Here is a 24,822-nt window from a genome sequence, read left to right on the forward strand (position 1 = left end):
GTAGCCCCACTCTTAATGAGCTGGACTCAGAAGAGTTCCAACAGAAAAACATTTTTAGTGTATTTAAAGATCCAATAACAGACTTTACATGAAACTGGACTTCACAGGGAGGAGCAAGGACTGGACCGGGAGCCCTTATTAAAGAGAGTCCTCTGGGTTGTCCAAAGATACCGGAGCTCTTTTCTGTTTTAATTCAAATTGATAATTATTTTTTCTTTTCTTTTTTTTTTTTAAGATTTTATTTATTCTTTTATTTCTTTGTTTGTTTGGCAGAGAGAGAGAGAGAGAGAGAGAGAAAAAGCAGAAGGGAAAGCGGCAGAGGGAGAAGCAGGCTCCCTGCCATCAAGAAACCTGATGCAGGGCTCGATCTCAAGACCCTGGGATCACGACCTGAGCAGAAGGCAGAAGCTTAACCAACTGAGCTGCCCAAGTGCCCCAATAATTATTTTTTCTAACTACAAAAGTAACGTACACTTATACCAGAAAAACTGGAAAAAAAAGATAGGCTAGAACAAGAAAATGTCACTCTTCATACTGTTCTAATATTCATTATTCCAGACTTTTCCTACAGGTAGATACATTTCTATCAAAATGGCATCATACCAGAAAACGGTGTCTTCTTTTGTGGAGTGATTTACTTTGACCATTTTTTTCCCCCAAAGCACTACAAACTCTTCACAGAATTTATTTTTCTTTGGTCTAGAAAAGCGCTTCATTTTTTCTTAGTGCCCCCCCCACACACACACAATCACACGCAGAATAAAAGTAAGATACAGTCAAAAAAAGGCACACAGCAATGAAGAGTACTGAATAAAATGCAAAGTAAAAACCACTCCCTACCCACCATCCCAGGCAGGTTCCCAGAGGTAACCCTTAGAGGCCGATATTTTTATAACTGCTGGTGGTTGCTGAAAACTGGTAATCACAGCGTGTCACTCACCTGCTTAAACTCTTCCAACGGCTCCATACGCAGAATGAATTCCAAGCCCCTCCCTGCACCCAGGGCCTGCGCTTTTGGACTTCCACTCTTCCGCTGATAGAATAAGACCTGTACTCCACCAGCTCCAAGGTCGGCTGGCCCCGGGCAGGCCGTGGCTATGCCGACCATACGCCCATCCACAAAGGGACAGCCTCTTAATCCCTCTGGAGGCCGGGGAAAGGCGAGGCACGTAAGAATGGCAAGCGCTGGCCGGCCCCTTGGGCTCCTTCTCTGTCCAGAGAGGCCTTTGCGATGAACAAAGGAGCCTTTCTCTGACTCTTACATTCCCCTTCCTGTGGTACAGGCTAAAAAGTGTGAGGACAAATGGACAAACGGTATGAGCAAGGAAACCCCGGAGCTGGGCTACAGCAGACCCGGGCCCTCGGTCTCTCTCTGCGAATGACTCATGGTACGGCGTCAGAGCTCTGCATTTCCACGTCTTCATCTATAAATTCCAGCAAGTGGCCTGGCTCACCAAAACCCCCTCCAACGCTAGCGCTCAATTCCAGAAAATTCCGTGGTCCTCTGGGGGAGAATTGCCACAGCATCATGGCAGAGCCTCAGAGTGGAGCCAGCCGCAGGAGGGAAGCTCTCTGTTCGGGCTCCGAGCTGGAATGGGCCTCAGTGGCACCTCTGGCTCTCATCGATTCGTGAGAACTCCCGAAAACAGGTAATTTTCAACAACAAAAAATGAGGCTCAAGGGTCTTAAATAACCTACTCAGCTTCCTGCTGCTGGCAAGAGGTAGAGTTAGAATCAGCTGGTCTGACTCGCAAGACCTCTGTTAGTCACTGATTGTAGTTAGTTACTTTTTGCTCTGTTTTTTGAAGCACCCGTAGTAAGACTTCATTCAAAATGCATGGAAATACTTTAGGCTTCACGCGTTAGAATGCAAAGTGCAGTAGACCCTTGAACAACGCAGTAGTTAGGGGTGCCAACATCCCAAGCAGTCAGAACCCTGCCTGTAACTTTTAATTCCCCAAAAACTTCATTGACCACTGTGGATGGAAGCCTTACCTATAATATAAACAGTCAATTAACACAGATACTTTTAATGTTATAGGTATTAAATACTGTATTTTGTAAAAATAACAATAAAGTAAGCTAGAAAAAAGTTAAGTAAATCATTTTAAAAATATCTTTACAATACTGTACTTTATTGAGAAAATTTTGGCATATAAGCAGACCTACACAGTTCAAACCTGTGCTATTCAAGGGTCAGCTGTATAATATCCAATTTTTTGGGTTTTTGGTATGCAATTCAGCTACCTATCTATTCTATAGGTTAACAAAAATTCTTTTGTTAAATTGACCAGACAAGAGTTAATGATTTATCATATTCACAAAAGCAATACAGAACCAATACTCCCATCTATTATCGATGGGTCATAGCCTAACATAACCCCCATTGTGAACCTGGGAGCTTGTCCGAATCTTCAGGAAGGTTCATTACGCTACAGTGCGCTGGGCCCGTCCCCAGAGTTTCTGGTTCAGGGTGTCTCCATGGGGTAGGGCCTGATAATTTACATTTTTCCCAAGTTCCCAGGATTTGCTGTTGTTGCTGGTCCGAGGACCTCATTTAGAGAATTATTCCTGTCTTCCTGCTCCTCTAGTTCCTACTGGCCCAAGCACTCAGTTGTCCCAGCTGTAACTGCCACTGCTTAATTGTCGCAACTTTGCTCCTGTGTTCCCAGTAGGCCATCTACCTACTTCTCCCCCTCTGGCTCTCAGCACAAGGGAGAGCTTGGCTCTCTGCCCTATTTGTTGGCTTTCTGCTCCATACCAGCTGGCAAAGGCTGAAAGAAAAGGCCTTCTAAGTAAGCATCCCAGCAGGGAGAACTCCCTATGATGAGCTCTTGGATCAGAAGGAAGGCTGTTCCCCTTTCAAAGCATAAGATCTTCCCTTTCCAACATACACTGGGTGTCTAATAAGTACTTATATCTACATACAATTGGTTTCTTCACTAACCTTTTTTTTTCCCAAAGCTTTGAGTTCTTCAAGATAAAATGCTTTTTTTTATCCCAAAATATAGTTTTTTCAGAACTTTTCTCAAACATACACACACACACACACACACACACACACACACACAGAGCACACACAGACACACACCAAAAAGAATGCAACCAGGATTTTAAATAGTGGTTTCTGCCCAGAAGTCTAAGGGTGAGCTACGGCTGTGTTTCTCTGTTTGGCCTAGTTTCTTGTTTGGAGTTGTCAGGTATAATCAAAGGATTGCTGCTTTTGGAATGAAGGTCTAGGTTAGGGGGTTCTGCACTTGATCTCTACTTCTTTCAGGGAAGTTGATGAGAACTGCTTGAAAACCAGACTGGGAGAGCACACTGTCCTTACTGAGACGGCCTTAAAGTAGCAAAAGACAGCTGTGGGACTGGGCTCGGGAGCTGCTACACCAGACTCCTGGGAGGAGACACGTGGGCCTCTGGTGGCCTCCATGCTGCCTTTCTGCCCACTTCTCCTATGCCCGCATGAGGCCATCCTGGCTGGGCAGCAGTGAGAGGGCCCTGCCACTGGCCTACAAAGGGGCAGGCGGCCCGGATCTAGTCCCAGTCTTCGGCCCCAGCACTGAACAATGAGTGTCCCTGGGCCACTTGCTTGAGCTCCACGGGCAATATTTGGTTGTTTATAGGGCAAGGGGCCTGGATGACCTCAGAAATGCTCTTCAGCACAGTCAGCTAGTGAGAACAGGAAATGCTTTTGGCCAAGTGTGCTAATGGATATGTTTGTTGTGACAATACCTTAGTCTTTGTGAATTGTGCATGACCAGGGAGGAACTGTCCTTGTCTGAGAGCTGAAGAGCCCCACCTATGAGGGCAGGACCCTGTGGAATGGGGGGGGGGGGCTCCCTAGAGTCTGTCTCCCACTGGCCCATGGGCCTGCTCTGACCACCTGCCCACAGGGCTCCCTTCTGCACAGAAGGTGGGCTGAGAAAACACCTGGCAGGCTGCATGGGACAAAAAGAATCCTTTCCCATTTCTTCTCCCTCCCAAGTCTCTGCCGCACTGCCACCCTCCCTTCCTGACATATGCATATTAATTTAATACATATATTACTAAAAATTAACCACTGAATTGTAAACCTAAAACAAACTGAATTCTATGGCATGGAAATCATACCTCAATAAACCAGTTAAAAATGTTCTTTAGAAATAATTTTTTAGGGGCAGCTGGCTCAATCGGTTAGGTGTCTGACCCTTGATTTTAACTCAGATCCCGATCTCAGGGTTATGAGTTCAGGCCCTGCACTGGGCTCCATGCTGGGTGTGGAGCCTACTTAAAAACAATAATAATAATAGTAATTTTTTAATGTAAGGATTTTATTTGATTCTTTTGCAATTAAGCTCTGACTCAAAACTAAAGAACACCGGTGAGGACATCTTCGAGATGATCACATATACACAGACATATACACACAGGACTAAAGCCAATGTTCCTAAGTAAAAATCACCACAAATGGCAGAAGCAGAGAGGTAGCAAAGTGATCGTAAGCATCCCGAGGTCAGCAACTAGGGGCACTGGAGTCAACAGATGGCTGCCACTTAGGTAGCTGGAAAATGATATTCCTTTGCCTTCAGAAGTGGGGACCCTCCCTGATACCTAGAAGGGTATACGGTTCCCAATCTTCAGAGCACTCTTTGCAGCATTTACTTCCTGATGGAATACCAAATGAGCAGAGCAGACCGCACAATGAAAAGGCCACTGGAACCCCTTCCCAGCCCTGGTCGGGTCCGGGGGCCAGCAACCCCCAGGCTCACCATGTAACCGTAGATTTGGACAGCATTTCCCCTGCCCCCACCACATTTGAAGACTTTAGTGGTTCTGCTCTTTAATACTCCCTATACTTAAATGGGGTAGAAGAGACTTCAAGTTGGCATTCTTTTTTTTTTTTTTTCCCTGAACTTCAAAAAAAATATATCCCATTGGATCATTTTTAAAATTCAGGAGACTTATACCTGGAAGACCTTGAAAAGGTCTAAATTTCTTTTCTTCCTGCTGCTCTATTTCATTGGGTCAAATCAAGCACTGCCAATGGCAAGTTCCCTAACGATTGATTAGAGGGTGGGGTGTGGGTGGCAGGATTTTCTCGCAATGTTAGTTTGAAAGAGCAATTTGGGATGAACTCTCCGCTCTCAGGGAGCTCAGCTCCACCTGGGGCATGGCGGATGACTAAAGGGGGGGTGGGGCGAGTGTGGGAAGCAAGAGACCCAAACCAGGAAAAGATCAGATGCCCGGCTTCATTTATTTTGACAAATCTTTCCTTTGTAATCATCTGTAATAAGACCCCAGGACATTGTGCCAGTGTATGATGTATTTTGGGAAGGTAATGAAGTCAGGGGGATAGGCAGCATAACTCAGCTCCCAGCAGTAAATCTTTGCTTAGAAGTAGGGTAAAGTCAGAGGTAGGTAGGGGTCTGTGTGTGTGTGTGTGTGTGTGTGTTCACACGCACGCATGTAAAAATTATAGGGCTGGTACATTAGCAAGGGCAAAAATTAGCCAAGTTCTACTACTACACTGAGATTTAGAACATCAGAATACAGTGACTACATTTTTCTGGAGAGATCTTTACAGCTATTTGAAATTATGAACCCATAATATGCAAATGCACAGGGCTAAGAAATACACATTCTTGGCAGAGACCGAAGATGTTATAATGTGTGCTGTAAACGGCAAGGCGTATGTGTATAAAATCCGTGTGCACATACTAACTGGTCGATTATCCCCTCTAAAACCACACATAAATTCTCCTGACAGGAATTGGAATTTCGCACGCATCCCAAGAATGAACAGACTCTTAATGTGCTGTGTTGTGTATGGATAAGAGTATAAAAAAACAATAGAATGGGTCACTAGGCTAAGAGAGCTTGCTGATTTTCAAGCGTGACCACAAAGGAACTTGGGGCTACACTTTCCTTTTGAACATGATATTATATTACTCACAGTAGTTGGTAATATTTATTAAGTTCTGGGCTCGGTGACAGCCACTATACTGGGTGTTTACCACCTATGATCCCATTTAAGGGGGGGAAAGAGAGTGAGAGGGGAGGGGAGTAGGGGCATATATGTGAGTGTGAGTGTGTGTGTGGGTGGGGGGTCCTATTGGAAGGCTTTACCCCTCTGTCAAATGGATACTTTCCCAGGGAGCGTAACAATTTGCCATGGGAAAATGTTAGTTTGTCCATACGGCCGACAAGGAGGAGAAGGAGTTGACCCAGGTACCTCAGTGGCCAAGCTGAGCCCTAGTACAAAGATGTGTCCTTTTGTGATGAGACGGACTCCTTCAGACCTGGAGCCAAAATTGCGGCCAGAGCCATTCCTGAGCAAAGAGCGAAAAACTAGGGAACTGCAGTCCAGATTCGGAGAAGAGGTCACAAAGTCCCCAAACAGAACGTTGCTGAGTCAGGTCTGTGCAAAGGCGGGCTCTTGAAAATCGTAAGGAAAGAAAAGAAAAGCTTTTAGTTACACAATGGCTTCTAATGACTTCTGCAAATAGGTGCCCCTCAGTGAGGTGGCTCAGTCTGGTGCATCAGAATCTGTCATGAGAAATTTCTGGCAAAGCCACAAAGACAGAACATAGACTGATTTAGTTTTCTATAATGTAAGCAGAAATATTTCTGTATCAAATAATTTACTTCTTCCATCCACCCCCCTCAGAAGCAGTTTAGGAAAATAGCCAGGGCTCCAGGGAGACCCTCACTGACAGTGACTGGGATTTTGACACTGCGCCCCCCCCCCCCCCCAACCCCCTGCCCACCAACCTGGGCACTGTCATCTGTGCTACCCAGCTTGTGCACACAATTTCTGAATTATTGGGAGCCCGCTGAAATCCAAGTTAGGATATGATTTCCAAAATGGACAAAGGTATATCTAATATCAGAAGTTAGCCAGAAAGGCAGGAGCCTCCACACAACACATCCAGTGTTCCCTCCCTTCCCTTGGGGAGCTTTCTGTATTTTGCAAAGTTGAAGCAAGGAGCCTGCGATGGACATCAGTTCATCCAGTGAGCTTTGAATCTACTAATACTTCATTAAGGCACAGACTCCTAACTGTCAGAAAAATAACAGGCAGGCTTTTTTGTTGTTGTTCAAGTGGTTTGTATTTATGTGTAAATTAGTACTAGGACAGAGAAACCTTGAGATTACAAAGATAAATACAAATCCACTAGGGGAAGCTTATGCAAACTTGGGTTTTGTAATGGGGTCCTTGAATCTCTCCAGCACATCTCACAACCTAACCATGACACAGGATTCACCACCGTGCAAACCCTTTCTTCTGTTCCTGTCCATGTATCACCCCAACAACACTTATTGTTTTGCCTACATCACACAGAGAAATAAGTATAACAAAAGAGGAATTCTCATCCTTGACCATGAACCACAAGGTCATGAGCAAGTGGTTCTCATAGAAGTTGAGATATGGAATCATCCATCTGTGGAATTCTAAAACACGGAGAGAGGCACACCCCTGGGATTCTAATGACCAGATAATCCTATGTGCTGGTAGTTGCATTTTTACAACAGTGATTTAAGTAGCTCCAAAAACAGTTTCCTAAAGTGCCATAGGAAAGAGACATTGGTCAATGAATAAAAATCATCCCAGCTTGGTTCTAGCCTGAAATACACGTTTTTAATAGTTGGCATGATGTGGATTATTTCTTCCTAAATTCCTACCATTTAATGCAAAAATTAGCAATATGACATTGTCTGCAACATACCAGAATTGAGAAAAACAAAAATAAAAATGAAGTAAACTGAACAGAGGGGATAAACAGCTTGACAGTTAAGATTTGCTGCACTCAATTCTCCAAGTCTGACCCCCTTATCCAAATGTATTTCCTCCCACTGTCTGCATGGGCCTTCCTGCTGCGGAGCTATTTCTTCAATGAACATGGCACAGGTCATGTTGGTACTACCACCATTCCTTTGCACAGGCCATTCCTCCCTCCCTGAATAATCTCCAGGAAACTCAGTGTCCATTTAAGTGCAGTGGAAAGAATATGGGCTCTGGAATCTGAACAGATGGACAGTGACTGAGAGAGGCAGCTGAAAGAAAGCAAGAACATGGTACCACAAGCTGTGGTCAGGAAACCTGGCTGTTCACACACAGCCAGGCAGCCCAGAGCCCCCTCCCTGGCACTCTGTACCCTCACCCCCAAGTCAGAGAGCCCAGAGCTCCCTCTGTGACTTCTGTGTTCCTTCGTCAAGGCTGCCCCCAGGGCTGCGTTAACTGTCCTCTTCTCCAATCAAGGACACCCCCAAATGCACTCCCCAGTCCTGGCCCAAATGCAAAGGCCATCCTGCGTGCCCTTTCCTCTTTGCCCCATCTACCCTACCAACTGCCTGGCCCAGAGCCCAGCGCCCAGCACCTAGCGGGAACTCCAAAAACACCAGCTTAATGAGTGAATGAGGACTGTATGTCATTTTCCAGAAAGTTCAATGCAAAAATTATTTATCTTACTCTTAACCCTTAAACAAGTAAGGAACTTTATTCTTTCAAGCATCTTGCAAATGATAAACCAGCAAGCTTAGAATGCTATCAATTTTTCTGTAGTCAGAAAATTCAAGGATTGCTTTCATTAAAAAAAAAAAAAAATCATCAGGTAAAAACCAAGAGTATTAGATTAGCAAAACACTGGAAACGACCAAAATATCTATTTATAAGGGGCTGGTTAACTAAGCCAAGGAATACCCATACAACGGAATCTACATAGTTGAAACAGACGAGCAAAAAAGAATAAAGAAGTTCTTAATACTCAGATAGTCAGATGTCCCCCAAATTTAGTGCTGTTGGAAAATATAGTGTTTATGGTATGCTTCCACTTGTGTAAAAAATTTCAGGACTAGAGACACACATGTATATGTACGTTTACACGTGTGCACGTACTTCCCTGTATATTCACACCATATCTTTATGCTGCAGAAACCAGTGACTGTGGTTGCTTCAAACTAAGGGAACCAAGAGATGAGGAGAGAGAAAGATGTGTCATTTTGAATACCCTTTTGTACCTTTTGAATGTTAAACCATGTAAGTATTGACCTATTTGAAAAAATTAAATTAAAAATTCAAAGCAAACAATGTGTGGGAAAGTAATAAAAAATCTAGTTTAGGAAAACATAAAAGAGAAATCCTCATTTTAAAAAAATGGTTCGAGGCCGCCTGTTGAGTCATCTGTAAACCGTGGAGGAGACGAAATCTAGGGAGGCACCCGTGCATGGCAGAAAGGAGACTGTGGCGGCTGCGGCCATCTCAGCTGCCTTCCCGGGTGACCTGAGAGTGCTGGGGCCTCTCTGACCCTCAGCCTCCTCCTCTTTGAATCCAAGTGTTTGGACCAACTCTTAGAGCAGGCAGGCCCTTTCCCCCTGAGGGAGTAGGAGGTCCTCAGGTAGATACACTTAGTTACTTGGTGACAATCTAATTTAAAAAGAAGAGACCACCCTTTAAAAGGAAAGAGAGAGTGCCCCACCTACCACATAGGAGTCTGTGGCAGGGAGATAAAAACCTCAAACCCCTCCTCACCAGAGTGCAATAAAACCAATGCGTCTCACTTCAGGAGCTTAAAATACATTTGCAGACACACCCTTCCCTCCAAACACACCTGCTGCCTTTTTCCTCCCACTTCCCACATCCTCTCTGGACAGGCTGAGTGCCCATTTATGACAGAGCTGAAATATTTCCTTTTTTGATCTAATATTTCCTGAGGGCCCCTCCCCTCCTTTATGGCTGCCATTCACAGCCATCTGGGATGACCTAGGAACAAGAAGACACGTCAGATCTTAAAGACAATGGAAATATGTCGCTTTTTAAAAATAATAGTTCATGCCCAGTCACCTCTATCTCCAAAACATACTTTTAGATAAAGGCGACTTAATGGTGGTGACTGGATATTGGCATTGCTAGAGAGGCTTACGTATCTCTCTAAATTGTCCAGATAGAACCTTCTATGAGCTACTTGGCAAACATGGGGCCTGGGCATCCTCTCTGTGGTCCTCACTTTCTCTCCAAGCTCCACCCCTACCCTCTTCCAACTTAGGAAGTGGCTAAATTTGTTCTCCTGGCTTTTCCCTTAGGAATTAGAACATGAGGAGTGCCCAGGTGGATCAATGGGTTAAGCATCTGCCTTTGGCTCAGGTCATGATCCCGGGGCCCTGGAATCGGGCCCCGCATTGGGCTCCCTGCTCAGTGGGGAAGCCTGCTTCTCCCTCTCCTGCTCCCTCTGCTTACATTCCCTTTCTTGCTGTGTCTCTAACAAATATATAAATAAAATCTTGAAAAAAGAGGGGGGGTGTTAGAACACGAGAGTCAGAACGGGTCTTAGAGGTAATGCTGGCTCATTTTGCAGGTCGGGAAACTGAGGCCCATGAAGGTGGGAAGCTTCCCTCCACACAACACATCCACGGCAGGGCCAGGACAAAAGCCAGGGCTTGCAAGCCTTTGCTTCCTCCCTAACGTACTTGCTTTTGTGCATTCCCGCCCAGAGGCCCAGCTGCCTTCCCTGCAGGGTGGATACCCCGCCCCCCCCACCTCCCACCTGGTAACATCAGCCTCCCCCAAACTGCCCACCCCACCCCCCCGCCCAGGTGAAGGGCTGACCCAGCTAACCCCGGGGGGCAGGGGGGCGGCCAAGCACCTGAAATGTGGCACCTGCAGACATGGTGAGAGTTTGGGTATAGTGGCTTAAATTAAAGGCATTTCCTTTTTCCTTTGTACTTCTGTTTCCTTTTACTTTTTTTAAATGTGGCTACCGGGAAACTTAAAATTACATAGATGACTCGCACTGTATTTTTACCAGCCCGCACTGCCCCCGGTCATATGCTCCTACCCATTTAGCTCCCAGCCGGCAGAACTGACCTGCCCCGTGTGCCATTCTCTGTGCCCTGGAAGGTCTCTGTTCTAAAGACCCAGCCATGCCCAGGAGTTAATGGGGTAAATAATGTGCCACCAGGGACATCGAGGACGAGCTCTAAAGCCTTGGGGTGATTTCTGCAAGTGCTTCTCCCTTTCCTTCGGTGGGGATGGAGGGAGGGATTCTGGCACCCCTCAGGTGACTCTGATTCTCTCTCCACAAGCAGTGGCTTCCCACAGCTGTCTTTCCTGTAGATTGGATTTTTTTTTTTTTTTTGGTAAAGATTTTATTTATTCATTTGGCAGACAGAGATCACAAGTAGGCAGAGAGGCAGGCAGAGAAGAGAGCCCGATATGGGACTCAATCCCAGGACCCTGAAACTATAACCTGAGCCGAAGGCAGGGGCTTAACCCACTGAGCTACCCAGGCGCCCCCGTAAATTGGATTTTTATCCCCTGAAGTATGGTGGTAGCTTGGGGGGGAGAGGAGGAGGAAGAAGGCAGTCTTGGATTTGGGGCCCCCAATCCTCACTCTTCCCTCTGCTCCCTCAGGGAAGGAGCAGGTTTCACAGAGCACCCGGAGCCCGCGTCTTCCTTGCCGGGAGTCGTGCTGAGGACGTTGGGTGTTATCACATCCCCTCCTTTTCCCACCCGCCTCACGAAGTTGGTGCTCCCTGCTTTCTCGATGAGGAAACTCAAGCTCTGAGAGGCTCAGCAACATGCCCAAAGGGACCACAGGAAAGCAGCCAAGCCAGGAGATTCAGGTCTCGCCGGTTCCAAAACCCACGCTCCTCACCGTCCGTCACTCGACTTCTTGAGGCCTCAGTCTCTTCATCTGCAGTCTGGCTACAATACTAGCCCGGAGACAGGGTGGAGCCCTGTGACCCAAGGACCCATCCTCCCCTGGAACTAGGTTCTGGGCCCACGAGGGCCCTCCAGCTCCCGCCGTTCCCTGGCAGAGCTACACTCCTCATCCTGGGCTGACAAACCTACCTTGTTCGCTCAACTCTGAGGCTCCACACAGCCCGCTGTCCTGCCTGGGTACCCTCTACATCTTGTCTCCAGGGAATTAAACCCCAGCCCCCAGCCCCTTATATTAAGATGCCATCTAAGCATCGCCTCCTCCAAAACCCCGCCAAGACCAGGTAGTCAGAGAACTGCTTCTCATGTTGCCCTTTCCTGCTTGCCAGGCTGTGACTGTCTTCCTCCTCCCTTTCCCCCCAGGGCCCTGCTCTCCCTCCCCAGCCAAACCCACTCCCAAAAGAAGCTTGGACGTGGACAGGCCTGAGTCTCTCCTCCCATAGGAAGGATTCTGCATTTCCTTCATTCAGCAAAATATTTCCTGAGCACCCACGAGCAGCGGCCATTCTCGGAGGCCCTGGGAACATGGCGGTGATGGCCCCTGAGGGAGCAAAGGTTGTCTCCAAACAGCCCTGCCCTAAACACACGAAGCCAATGATCTGGGTTCATATTTCTCAAGATTCTCCTGCTGTTCTTATTTTGAGGTCAAGGAATGATCCGTTAATGGGCTCTGAGTTCGGTTTTTGGCAGGCATGTAATGGTCAAAGTATGATCCTTGACTTGAAGGAAGGCTCCACGTCTATTAAAATACGTTTTTAGAGACCGCGATGGCCTTGGGAAATGTGACAGAATCCTCAGTAAGGAGACAGCCTGTAACACCATGAGCTGGTGGCACTTCACGTGGTGACAGAGGGAAGGCCAAGAGTGCGCGACACCTTCCCAAACACACCCACCACGTGCGGGAGGAGCCCACTGCTCTCCCAACTTGTGCTGCATTCGGTAAAGCGCGTTGAAATCTTCCCGGCGGGTGGAACATAGATTTTCTTCTATGTATCAGTGATTTGCTGTGGGAATGGTTGACACTCCCAAGAGAAGAAGCCCTTATGCTTATTAAGGATGGCACGGGTTCACAAAATTTCAGAAAACTACGTGCGGGGGTATGTGCGTGCATGCCCATGCGTGTGTGTGTGTGTGTGTGTGTGTGTGTTGGCGGGAACAGAAAAAAAGACTGGAAGGAAACGCACCAACATCAGGGTGTCGTCACAGTTTGGGGGCTTAATTTTACACATTTCTCTATTTTCCAAATCTTCTATCATGACTCTCATTGCTTTTATAATCAGAAAAGCAGTAAACTGAATGCTAATAGTTTTTTAATTTCCTCAAGGATCTGTTTTTACAGGCACCATTTCAGTGGGGTTTGGAAAGCAGCAGGGTGTGAAACACAAATGAAATCCCCCATTCCTGCTGAGTGTAGGGCTGAGTGTACCCCTTGGCCCTGAAGAGAAGCCCTCCCAGCATTCACGCTGGCAGCCAGCTGTCCACAGCTGTTCCGAGGAGGCAGCGAATGAATGGAGCTGGTGGAAAAACACAACATTCCTGACTCTCCAAGGATGGCATTATGCTTGGAGCTCTCGCTCACCAAAGAAGTAAATAAACAGAGAGAGAGGTGGCAGCCAAGCAAGCGAGAGGAACTTCAGTCCTGGAGGTGGGTCAGCTGCCAGGGCTCCTGACTCCTAACATAGCAACAGCAAAAAGACCCCCCCCCCAAGCCAACCAGCCCCGTGGAGTTGGGCTAACACCAGCTGACCAGGGCCCTCCCTGGCTGTACCTCAAGAATGCCATCCTCCCTTCCCGCCACCATAGAGCCTCAAGGACACATTTTCTCTCTGCCTCCAGGCCGAAGAGGTCCCGAGGGCAGGGTCCCTGGCCGGTTCGTCTCTGCAGACCGCCAGCATATTCACTGGCACACCCACTCACTGTCCATTCCCTCTGGCACTGCTCCATTCCGGGCACCGTTCTGGGGCTGAGGACACGACGAGGAACAAAACAGACAAGGTCCCTGCCCTTCTAGAGCTCACAGTCTAGTGGGAGACACAAGTGACAAACAAGAAGAGAATCAAGATTCTATCCCAGATGGAGGTGGGCACTGTGAAGAGTGTAACACAGGGTGCGGTCTCAGCTGGGACCTGAAGGTAGGGGGCGAGGGGGGGGCAGCTGAGGGAAGATGGGAGGGAAGGGCATGCCAGATTAAAAGAACAGCCCAGGAGAGCAAGGTGTGTTCAAGGAACAAAGAGGTCCCAGCAGGGAGGGGAGGGAGTCTTAGAGGCAGGCAGGGACCAGACCCCAGGAGGGCCCCCAGAAGGCCCATGGAAGCAAAGGCGTGGCCCATCTCTCTCATGAAGGAGACTCACTCTGCACACTCTGAGAGGCTAGACTGCGCCACCGCAGCTCTCAGAGAAGGACTCCACGGCTGTCTCTGGCTTCCAGCATCTATGGCAATGGGGAGCGGCCAATCAGCTTGGCCCCGGGGCTCTCAGAATGCCTGGGGAATTCTGTCTCTTCTCACTTACACTGATTCTGCTTCGTCAAGCTCCCGACACCAAGAAACACCACCGATGGCAATAAAGAAGCAAACCTGCCCGCTGTCCACCCACCCACGAGTGCCCCCCAGCCCTTGCTAAGCAAACATCTGCCATGCCCAGGGCTGGCGCTGCGTGCCGATGAGCAACACACCAGCCCCGCCCTCAGGAGCCCCCGCACGCCATGCCCGCACCAGGCTCACCAGGCACCACCCTCGGCGGGAGCTGCCCAGCACCCCACCTCTCCCCCTACGGCCTCCCGCTTGTCTTCTCTCCCTGGCAAAACCTCCCTCGAGCCCCGGAATGGTTCTGATGGGAGGCTTAATTCATTGCGCGGGGCTAAACAGAGAGACGAGCTCAGTGCCTTGCCTACTTCCTCCACCGCCCACCCTCATTCTTCCGTCCACTGGCCCAGGGAGAAAATATGTTCAGTTGCACAGATGAGGTCGTAACCAGTGGAATGGCAGATACTATTTTTCTGAAGACAAAAGAGGACTCGGGTGTTGGCTGAAGAGTGCAAAGGTGAGGGGGGCCATCGGGGACTGGTCCAGGGCTGGGGTGGGCAAGGCGGCGGGGGGGGGGGGGAGAGCTTCATGTGCACACCTCTCCAGCCGGCACCACACAGCAACATCGCAGCTTATAGTCAGAGGGAACCACATCTGACAGGTCACTTTCAGAATCTCCACTCACGTAAAAATGAGTTACCGTCATTCAGAACAGCCAAGTTCCCCCACTTTTGCAGATTCTTTAGTTCTGCTCTGTGAGATTTCTAGGGTACAAATGGAGGGCCTTGCCTAAGAAAAAGTGCACATACAAGGGCTCCAGGAAATCTTTCTATCTTAAAACTCCCAGAGCAGTCGAAGTTCCAAGAAGCTCCACAGGACCCCTCCACATGGATCAGGGTTCACACCAATACCCGCCATGCAGTTGGGTGGTGGTTTTTTTCCAGCGGGACACAGCCATCCTTGGGCAAAGTCACCACTGAGGATGGTTCCAGACCCTTGAGTCTCTTCTTCCCAGGAGGGGAGGATGGGTTATAAATAGCCTGGACTCCTTCAGCCCTACACAGGCACAGATCCCACACCCCCGTCCCAGGCTCAGCCAGCTGGTCCCTCCTCCCCCAAGTTCCCACAGCCTGCTATAAGAGGGAGGAAACTGCTCACCCACTGTGGGGGTGGGGAACTAAATCCTTCAGGCCCCCTTCAGAGCAAGTGGCCTCTCATGAATTTTAACTGTAACCCCCACACCTCTGCACCCTTCTGTAATGGCAGTCCTGGAGAGGGGTCAGGGGCAATATGATTAGAGGGCCTATTACCCTCCCCAGTCACCCACAGAAGCCCTGAGTTGAATGCCCAGGATATGCTAAGGCACTGAATGAAGCATAGGAATAACCCTCTCTCATGTCTCTGCCTCAGTTTCCCCATCTGTAAGATGGACACAGAGCTGAACCCATACCACTTGGGGATGGCCATGACATTAGCATGCGATGACAGTGAAAAGGCACTGTCACAATGTTAGCCCTGGACCGTCATGATGACGTCAGATCTTGGTTTCTTCTACAGGGGCCCCCAGCACAACTGTGGGGACACCGATTCTTATCTGTTCATGAGAGCAGAAAAATTCTATTTGGCCGCATTGCATTAGCCTTGAATTCTTGATACTGCATACCCTTGAAAGCAATAAAACTTACAAAATATTCTCTCTTACAAGTCACTTCTGACTAGTACAGATTGACATACACCACACCCAGACCGATTTTGATTGAATACGATTCCGCCGGACTGTACGTGACAGTATATGCTGAAGGAGCATTGCCCTAAAATATTTTGGTCTGAGGCAAGAGGAAGGTCTCGACAGTCATTCTGTTTCCCATTCAAACCCTTCCCATCCATGCCCACTGGTAAGAAACACAGGGCTAAAATCTAAGTGGCCAACTCCCAGTTCTTTTTAATTAAGACACTTTGTTTGCTCAATAAAATACAGCGCAAAAAACATTTACTGAAAACCCACTCATTGATGTCTAATAGCTGTGTCAAATACTCACAACAACATTTATTCCAACACCCCCAGATAATTGCTCATCCTTCTCATTTGGTATCCACAACAGCACAACATTTGTGTCCAAGTGTAATTGATCCAGAATTGGGCTCCCTTTCAAAAATATCTGTAAAACCTAATTACCAGGAAAACAGAGTTCTGGCATCCTACGAAAAGAGGGTGCTTCACAATGAGACAAGCTGCAAACTCATCTTGGCCAATCAAGCTGCATTATGTTACAAAAGGAGTTTGAGGAATTTGGGGTGAGAAGGGAACAGGAAAAGTTGGAAAAGAGTCAGACTGGAATCTTCAGGGATAGTCCTGATTTTTTTTTTTTCCTAAGCCAAGGACAGAGAACAGAAAATATACCACATTAGCTGGCAAGCATAGCTATAGAAAGTACCAGATAATGAGCCCCTAATGGGCTTGGGGTCTGGGGTGGCATTTCTGATCTCAGGCCCTCCAGACGCCTTGCTGAGGGAATTCTCTCCACCCTGGTCTGGGAGGCTGATGTCATTTCTCATCTCCTGGCGTTTCTAACCACCGTGGCAGGTCACTTTCCCTTGGGCCTAAGTTGGGTCATCTGTAAAATGAGAGTTCCTCATATCTCTAGAACATCTTTCTGCTCAAAATCCCCATGACCTTTTTTTTTTTTTTCTTTCCTTTTTAAAGCAAAGGGCACCCTTTCCGCTCAGGTGCTCCGTGGGGTTGGGGGAGTAGGGAGGAACGGTGGGAATGAAGGACTCAGTGTTTCCAACCAACTCTCACACAGTTCTGTGCACACTTGCACCAGCTGGGGATCAGACCCACTCCGGGGATAAAGATTCCTTTCAGCCTAGGATGGACCTACTGGGGTGGTTCTAACCTCGCGGCCCTAGATTCGACAACTGGCCAGTAAGGAACCGGGCCAAACCACTGGCCTTCTTGGAGCCTCTCTCCCAGAACTGACTACACCACGGCACACCTTCCTCTTCGGAGGGGGGTTTCCTTCCCACCTTCATCTTTCCGTCCCGCAGACCCGAGAAATCCCAACCCCAGCCTTGCGAAGGGCCGGGTGAAGCTCCCGGAGTAGGGAGCACACACCGGCGTCTCCGGGCTCCCTCTGTTCCTGGACCCTCCTAGCCTAGATGTGGGTACCAGCCTCTACAGCTGGTTCCAAAGGAAGCGAGAGTTGTTGCCGCTTTGCTTTTCTTTGGCTCCTCCTAGTTCTCCTCCTAATGAAATCAGACAAGCAGCCCGAATAACAAAGCAGCACAGCGGCCAGAGACAATTCGATTTCAAAGGAGCAAGAGATGCGCACGCCTGGGAGCGAAGACTGGCGCGGTTCCTAGGAAGAGACCCTGCGCTGCCCCGTGTGAGAGACAAGTACCGGGCTGGCCTCAGCTTAACTTTCCCAAGGTACGCAGGAACCGTGTGCGTGAGCCCATTTCCCGCAGCTTCTCAGTGGCCAGCCGCGTGAATCCGGAAGGTCTGGCAAGGGCGCCACCTCGGGCAGAGACCGCACGAAGCCCGCGAGCCGCGTCTCGAGATGCGGGATCCCAGGCTCTCCACCCCCTTTCTAATCTTCGAGATAAGACAGTGTGAGATGCGGATGCCAAAGTCTCGGGAAACCGTCACTCTCCAAAACGCTCCCGCGCCTTCCCGGCAGAAGTGCGGTAAAACTTTTGGCAGAAACCACCTGTGGCTGCCGGCAGGCCCGCCCTGTCCCGGCCCTGAGGCGCCGCCAAGCCCGGGCCCGCACGCGCCCGCAGAAGTTCCCCTCCAAGCCCCGCGCGCCACTTCGCTCCGGGCCGCGGTGCCAGCCAGGAGGCGCGGCGCCCGCTCGCTGGCTCGCTCTCCGCTGGCTCTCCCCTCCTCCCTCTCTCCTCCTCCCGCCTCCTCCCGTTGCATGGCTGCCGCACGGAGCCCCTGAATAGCCACCGCAGCCCCCCGCCTCCTGCCTGCCGCGCTGGGGGCGCCCCTGCCCCCGCCGGCGCCCCGGGGCGCGCGGACCGCCGGCCTCCTAGCAACAGCCCCGAGACCGCTTTCCGGCGTCGGCAATGCGGAGCCACCCTCCCGGAGCCCCGCGACCCTCTGACCCGCCTCGGCAGCCGAGGTGCGGGGGAGACCGTGACCCTCGCAGCCGGTGCCCAAGCGCGCCGCGCTAAGACACTCACCTCTGCGCGCCGCCAGCCCCGCGCGCCTCCCGCACTTGGCGCCGGGCCGCGGTCCTCGCGTCCTCCTCCGCCGCCGCCGCCACCGCCGCCGCCGCGGTCCGACCGTGCCTGTGCGCCCGAGCAGCGCGGGCCGCGCGCTGTCAGAGTCTCGTGGCGGGGCTGCGCCGGCGGGTGTGGAGCCGAGCGGCGGCGGCGGCGGCGGGCGCGCGGGCAGCTCCTCCCTCCCCGCGCCGCGCCTCCGCCCTCCTCGCGCCCCGCCTCCCGCGCCGCGGCTGTCAGCCCCGCGCCCCGCGCCGGGCGCCCGCGCGGCCCGCGCCACCGGCTCGGGGGGCGCACGGGGTTAAAGGGCCCGGATGTCTACGGTCACCTCTCCGCGCGCCCGCCCCCTGCTCCGCGCCCCCTCCCCGCCTGCCACACTTGCACTTGCTGCGCCCTGACCTCCTCTCCAGCTCGCGGAATTTCTATTTTGACAGTAACTGTGGCGGTGGGTGGAGCGGCGGGGGGTGCCCAGGACCCGCGGAGGCGGCGGGCGGCTGGCAGGACCCGGCGCGGGGGCGGAGTGGGGGGCCGGGCAGAGCCACCATCCGCTCGGGGCTTTTTTCTTTCTTTCCTTTTTTCTCTTTGCCTCCTCCAGGATTTAAAGGGACAGCCCCGGCCGAGGCGAGGGGCCAGGCGGCCGCCGTTTCTCCGGTCTCCAGACGCCCTCTGCGGCCCGGCCGGACCCGCCCGCACCCGGAGCACAAGCTCCCGACCGCCGGGTATTTTTAGGTCCACACCCTGCCCGGGACAGCGGTGCGGCAGAGCTTGGCTCGCTCGCCCCGGCGCACGGCTATTTTTACAGAGTCCGGTTGGGGGAGGAAATAAAACAACTCAGCAACTGCTTTCCCATCCGAAAGTAGGGAGTGAAGAGTGGAGGCGAGAAGTTTCCCAAATTCTCTCGGAATTCCAGCGACTCAGAAAGATACCTCTCCGACACGAGAGACTATGGGCTTGCTGCATTTCACGGCGCCCAAATCCCAACGGGAAACCCCGCCCTAGAGACCGCTTGGACGCGCGGTCTCCCACCCCTCGCCGGGCGGAGTCCCCTCACCCTGCACCCTGCGCGCCAGAGACCCGGCCACAGCCACGGGACACTCCCCTGGACGGCCTTAGAAGGCGGCCTTCCAAAGCATCCAATCGCCCAGCTACGCAGCCAGGGGCGGGCTCTGGGGGCTTGGTTCCGCCCGGTCCCTCCAAGCCCCGCCCCCGCTGTTACAGTGCTCGCGGGAGAGTCTAGGTGGGACCGCCGCGCGGAGCGGTGACAGACAGCGCCAAGGGCCCATTCCAGGGAAGCCGGGCGGCGTGGGGTGGGTTGAGGGTGGGGGACACTAGGGTCGGGCGGGACGGCACGATCGGTTGCACGCCAGGCCACGCTCGGGCAGATATGCTGGCCACCAGCAAGCGGGGGCACACAGGGACTGGATTTCTCTCTACGTTTTTGCAACCCTCCCCTCTGCGCTCCTGGCAGACAACGGAATCCTTGCCCGCCCTGGCGCGAGTCCCCTCGGATGACAGCGGGTTCTCCCAGGGGCTCCGCCACCAGACGCGGGAAGTTTGCCGTCTTCAGATGCCCGCTGGGGCTGAGCATTCCTGAGCTGCGCGGGGCGTCCAGGACAGGCAAGAAAGCGAATGCCTTCCTCCGCGTCCCTGTTCTGGCCATTGACTAATGAAAGAGAAGTGGGGCTGCCGCCTGCCGTCTGGGTATTGGCTTTTAACGTTGGAGATACTCGGTGGCATCCTTTACAGGAATCACCAAAATAAATTTGTGGACCTTCTGCTTGACCCTTCTTCCTAGGGTTGCTGGTTGGAATTTTTTTTTTTTAATCGTTTCATTTATTCGTGCAGTAAATGCGCAATAAAAGGCACCACGTTGGGACAGTGAAGACAAGGGACACACTCTGAAATACGATGTGACAGTAGACAGCTAGGGACACACGTGAAAGGGGAATCTGGACCATAGGGTTGTGTTACGTGTTTCATTTGCTAGAGAGGCCAGACTTTTCCTAGTGAGTAAATGTCATTCACACAACAGTTTGAGCAACAACCTTAACCAAACCGTTCAAAAACTCATAGAAGTCTGGGGAGGTCCCTCCCAGAAACTAAGAGATTTTCAGATTCAAAATATCACGATTCCAAGTCATTTGAGCTTCCGGGGACAAAATCATATTCTTTGCTTTAAGCCTTAGGAGCCATTGTCCCCCTACTTTAGGTTGACTCTCTCCTTTCCTTTCCTTAAAAGGTCTTTGGCAACTTGGGGTTCTGCTGACCCAGCTAATGCTTCTAAGCCAAAACTATGGAGGAGGGTGCATTTGGGGAGTACCTGGAAGATCTGAGCCTGGAATGGCAAGGCAGGTGCAGATGATAAGACTATGGTTCTGGGGCTGAGGGCAGCTACAGCCATGAAAAAGGTGTTTTGTTTGAGAAAAGAGAGATTTTCTACTAATTAGAATTATCTCTAAATCAGAAAGATTTTCATTCTTTCTCTAGGCACAGTTGGCTCAGAGCAGATGTTTGTCCTATAGATCACTGAATAGCTTTCCATGCCATGAGCTATGGGAGGAGGGCTCTATGTTTGAACAGCGAGTCTCAGTGCTACGGAGCCTAATCACACAGGCAAAACTTTTATAAACTTAAGAGCAGTCAGGATGAGACTGGTCTGCTTTTTTATTATTTTATAATAGTGATATTATAAAATATTATAAAATATTTTTCAAGAAAGCAGCTATTACACTGCATTTACGATTTTTGTTCATTTGATTTTTTTTTTTCCTACAAGACTCGGAGCTCCTTTGCCATCTTGACAGCCTCAATGCCTAACACACTTAGCACTTAATAGGTGCTCGTTAAAAAAATAGTAAACCAAATGAATGAAAAGTCATTTTAGAATGGTAAAGTGGGTGGTGGTAACACATGAGGATAGAGACCCAGAGAACTTTGTAAGACTCATTTGCAGTTGGCTTGTTTGTATTTAACAGTAGACTTTGCCATAAGTGATAGGATTTACTGGCTCCTGCCAGACTCCTACTTCTTAGCCATGAAACCTAGGAAAGCATGTCATTCATCTCCTTGGTGCCTCCATTTCCAAATCTATAAAAAGGGGATCATCATGAGAAATTTTCTACCCCATAGAGATGCTGGGATGACCAGATGAGAAAAGTTGCAGGCAAATATTGCCCCATGAACAACATTCATTAAGGAGTTAATAAGTGTTGAGCACAGTGGATACATTGCAAATTATCAATATTAGTTATTAGAACAAATTTTATAGAAATGATCAAAGAATTGTATTCAAAATTTACCCATGTCCCAAGGATGGTTAAAGGCCAATTCCAGAGAAGAGGAAAAAAAGGGAATTAGCATTCACAGAGCTCCCTCTAGAATCAGAATCGTGACAGGCATTGTTGCGTGTTCCTCCTGACAATGGCGCAAAGACTATTTCATGGTCATTTATCAATGAGAAATCTGGGGTCAGTAGCAGTAGTAATGACCAAGGTCCCACAGATGAGAAGTGACAACTGCAGCACTGGGGCCCAGATTCGTGAATTCAGGAATTCACTGCATTCTATCCAGCTGTGCTGCCTCTAGAGGAGAAAGAAGCTTTGAGAGAATTACGAGATAACTGTGGTCCATGTCACCACAAGGCAAGGTGGGCAAGATGCAATCTCATTTGAGAGGGACTTCCTGGAAGAGGTGGCATTTGAGAAGTAGTTTACTTCTCTTTTTTTTATTCAATAATTTCAGGTTTTCAGAAAAGTTACAAAGATAATATAAAGAATTCCCATATACCTTCACTCAGATTCCCCAAATGCAAACATTTCCCATGTTTACTTTATCTTGCTCTCTCTTATATGCATATTATTTTTGTCCTAAACCATTTGAGAGTGAGCTAAAGACATGATGCTCTTTTTTTTTTTTTATATTTTATTTGTTTATTTGACAGAGAGCTAGAGAGAGAGCACAAGTAAGCAGAGAGGCAGGGAGAGGAGGAGAGAGAGAAGCAGGCTCTCCGCTGAGCAGGGAGCCCGATGCGGGGCTGGATCCCTGGACCCTGGAATCATGACCCGAGCCGAAGGCAGCCGCTTAACCACCTGAGCCACCCGGGCGCCCCGACATGATGCTCTTTTACTGGCTAAGTCTTCAAGGACTGTTTTCAAACAATTTTTACATAATTAAAATTAGGAAATTGCCTTTGATACTATTATCTAAGCTAAACCATACCTAGATATCACCAATTATCTCACTCATGGCAAAAATGAAAGAAATAAATTCTGATTAGGATTCAATCCAGGATAATATGTTGAATTCAGCTGTCATATATCTTGGACGAGTATTTTTATTATTAAATATAAATTTTATCAATTTTCATTTCTTCTTTTAAATGGTCATACATGTATGGTCCATAAGGTGTCACGAAGACCAATCTTCTTACTCCACATTCAGACAGTTTCCTCTGAGCCCTTTTTTTGGCCAGGCCTCACCCTCGGGCCCTGTCTTCAGCCTGCCAAACCCAGCGGTAGCAAGAATCCTGCTAAGTCAGTTTAGTGAGAATCCCCCCACCCTTGATATTTGATCACCCTGACTTGACTTTAGCAAGAATCCTGTTAGATCAGTTTAGCAAGAATCCACCTACCCTTGATGTTAGTAATTTTCCATCCACTGACCCCCGCCCTTACTAGGCTACAAATTTTCATCTGTCCTTGTCAAGCCTGACCCTTTTCGCCCCTTTTGCCATGGTCTCGAATAGTCTTCCTTACCATTTTAACAAGAACAATTTCTTCTTTAACAACGCCAAAGAAAAGAGAGAAAAAATTAAAACCCATCTGTAATTGCCCACCAGATATAACCTTAATTAATCCATGGTTAATTTAAACTTATTAATACTTGATTTCTTTTTAATGTACATGTGTAATCCAGGCACACAACCACCATCCCTTCCTGGGGGCCAGCTTCCCCTGGAAAATATTAAGGATATGCAAGTTCTACTTATCATTCCTCCAGAAGATCTCCCTCCAGGTCCAGTGCCTCCTGCTGCTCCCAGTGGGGCCATAGCTCACTTTGCCCTCTACCTCCTAACCCAAAACTCCAGTTACCACCTCCCTTGAAAAAATGCTGCAGCCCCTAACAGCCCTAAAAAGAAGCTAATGTGGGCAGGCCACACCCCTCGTATATACCTATTTTGTTTGCAACATCAAGACCTACAAAAGCTCTTCTGGCCAACAGATTTGAAAAAACGTTCTGGTAGCTCCAGAGAATTAACATGTAAGACTGGACAACTTAAAGCTGCCCAAGAGATACGACTTCCCCCATGTTCCAAGAAAGAGTAACCACGTACTCAACCCTCCCTTGGGTCTCTCAATGGTGCACCTCACTTCTAACCTGGCCCCAACTTTGTTCATCTCCTCTTTGATATGACTCTCCATGGGAAAACCAGCCCCTAACCTCAGGGGATGAGCTTTCCCTGGGACCCCCCATCCCATCATTTTCCCAACAAACAGTTCACAAGCCTCAGTCGGTCAAGATATCTCTTTGACACTCTGGGGTGGTGGTAGTTAGGTGTCACCAATGGGACTGGTCAGTGACCGCCATTGGCATTCCAAGCATGGCTGAACAGCTGAGCAAGTCAGGGCAGGGGAGGTCCTCTAGTAAGTTCAGCCTCCTTCAAGATCTTCCCAACTGTCTGAGTTGCAGGTGCGCGAGTAATTGTTGAATCACAATTCTCAGAGTGGCTTCATTCTAAATCAATGAGGGTCATAGAAACAATTGACTAATTCCACCTCCAATTTTTCAAAATACCATAGTATTACTTCTCTTTAATTAGTATGATATATTATATAGACATATTACATAGTATATTATATATATATTATTATGTAATTATTTTTTATTCCTGCCCCCCGCATTGAGTTTATATTGTCTTGTCCTCCTTCCCCTCATGAGAACTCCCAGGTGGAAATCACTTAGGGCCCCCACCGGGATTTCCCTTAGTTAGCCAAGTACCAGGTCAGTGCTGCGCAATTATCCTGAGAATGCGATTTAATTGAGAGCCCTCACTCCACTCAGAGGCTGTGTGAAAGGAGAGGACTGCTTTCAGGATGCGCAGGGCACGAGGCAAATATCTGTTGCAAAGTGCCTGTCTACATAAACAACCTGATTTCAAAATGCATTATGAAACCCCTGGCCCATGTGAAGTACAGTGATTTAATGATGAAGGTTTAGAATAATGCGCAGAAAAGAGATACTTACATATTTATGTATTGCTTCATCAGTGCGCATAAGATTTCCCCATAGTGTCCAGGCAGCCTCTCTTCCTGTTCAAGTCCAAAAACCCACCTTTTCATTTTCTTTCTTGCTCACGAATGCCAAATACACCATT

General features: G+C 49.2%; 1 protein-coding gene across 1 annotated transcript in view; it reads right to left on the reverse strand.

The window, feature by feature from the left end:
- Positions 1–18,595, reverse strand: part of ZBTB7C (zinc finger and BTB domain containing 7C) — a 337,916-nt gene extending 319,321 nt beyond the window's left edge. The window contains exon 1 of the mRNA XM_004752193.3: positions 18,411–18,595. The gene's annotated coding sequence lies outside the window, so the exon portion shown is untranslated. The remainder of the gene's footprint in view (positions 1–18,410) is intronic.
- Positions 18,596–24,822: the final 6,227 nt, after the last annotated feature.

This window comes from Mustela putorius, unplaced genomic scaffold (assembly GCF_011764305.1).
Source record: "Mustela putorius furo isolate JIRA1106 unplaced genomic scaffold, ASM1176430v1.1 tig00003858_pilon_pilon_pilon, whole genome shotgun sequence".
In the NCBI taxonomy this organism is placed as follows: domain Eukaryota; kingdom Metazoa; phylum Chordata; class Mammalia; order Carnivora; family Mustelidae; genus Mustela; species Mustela putorius.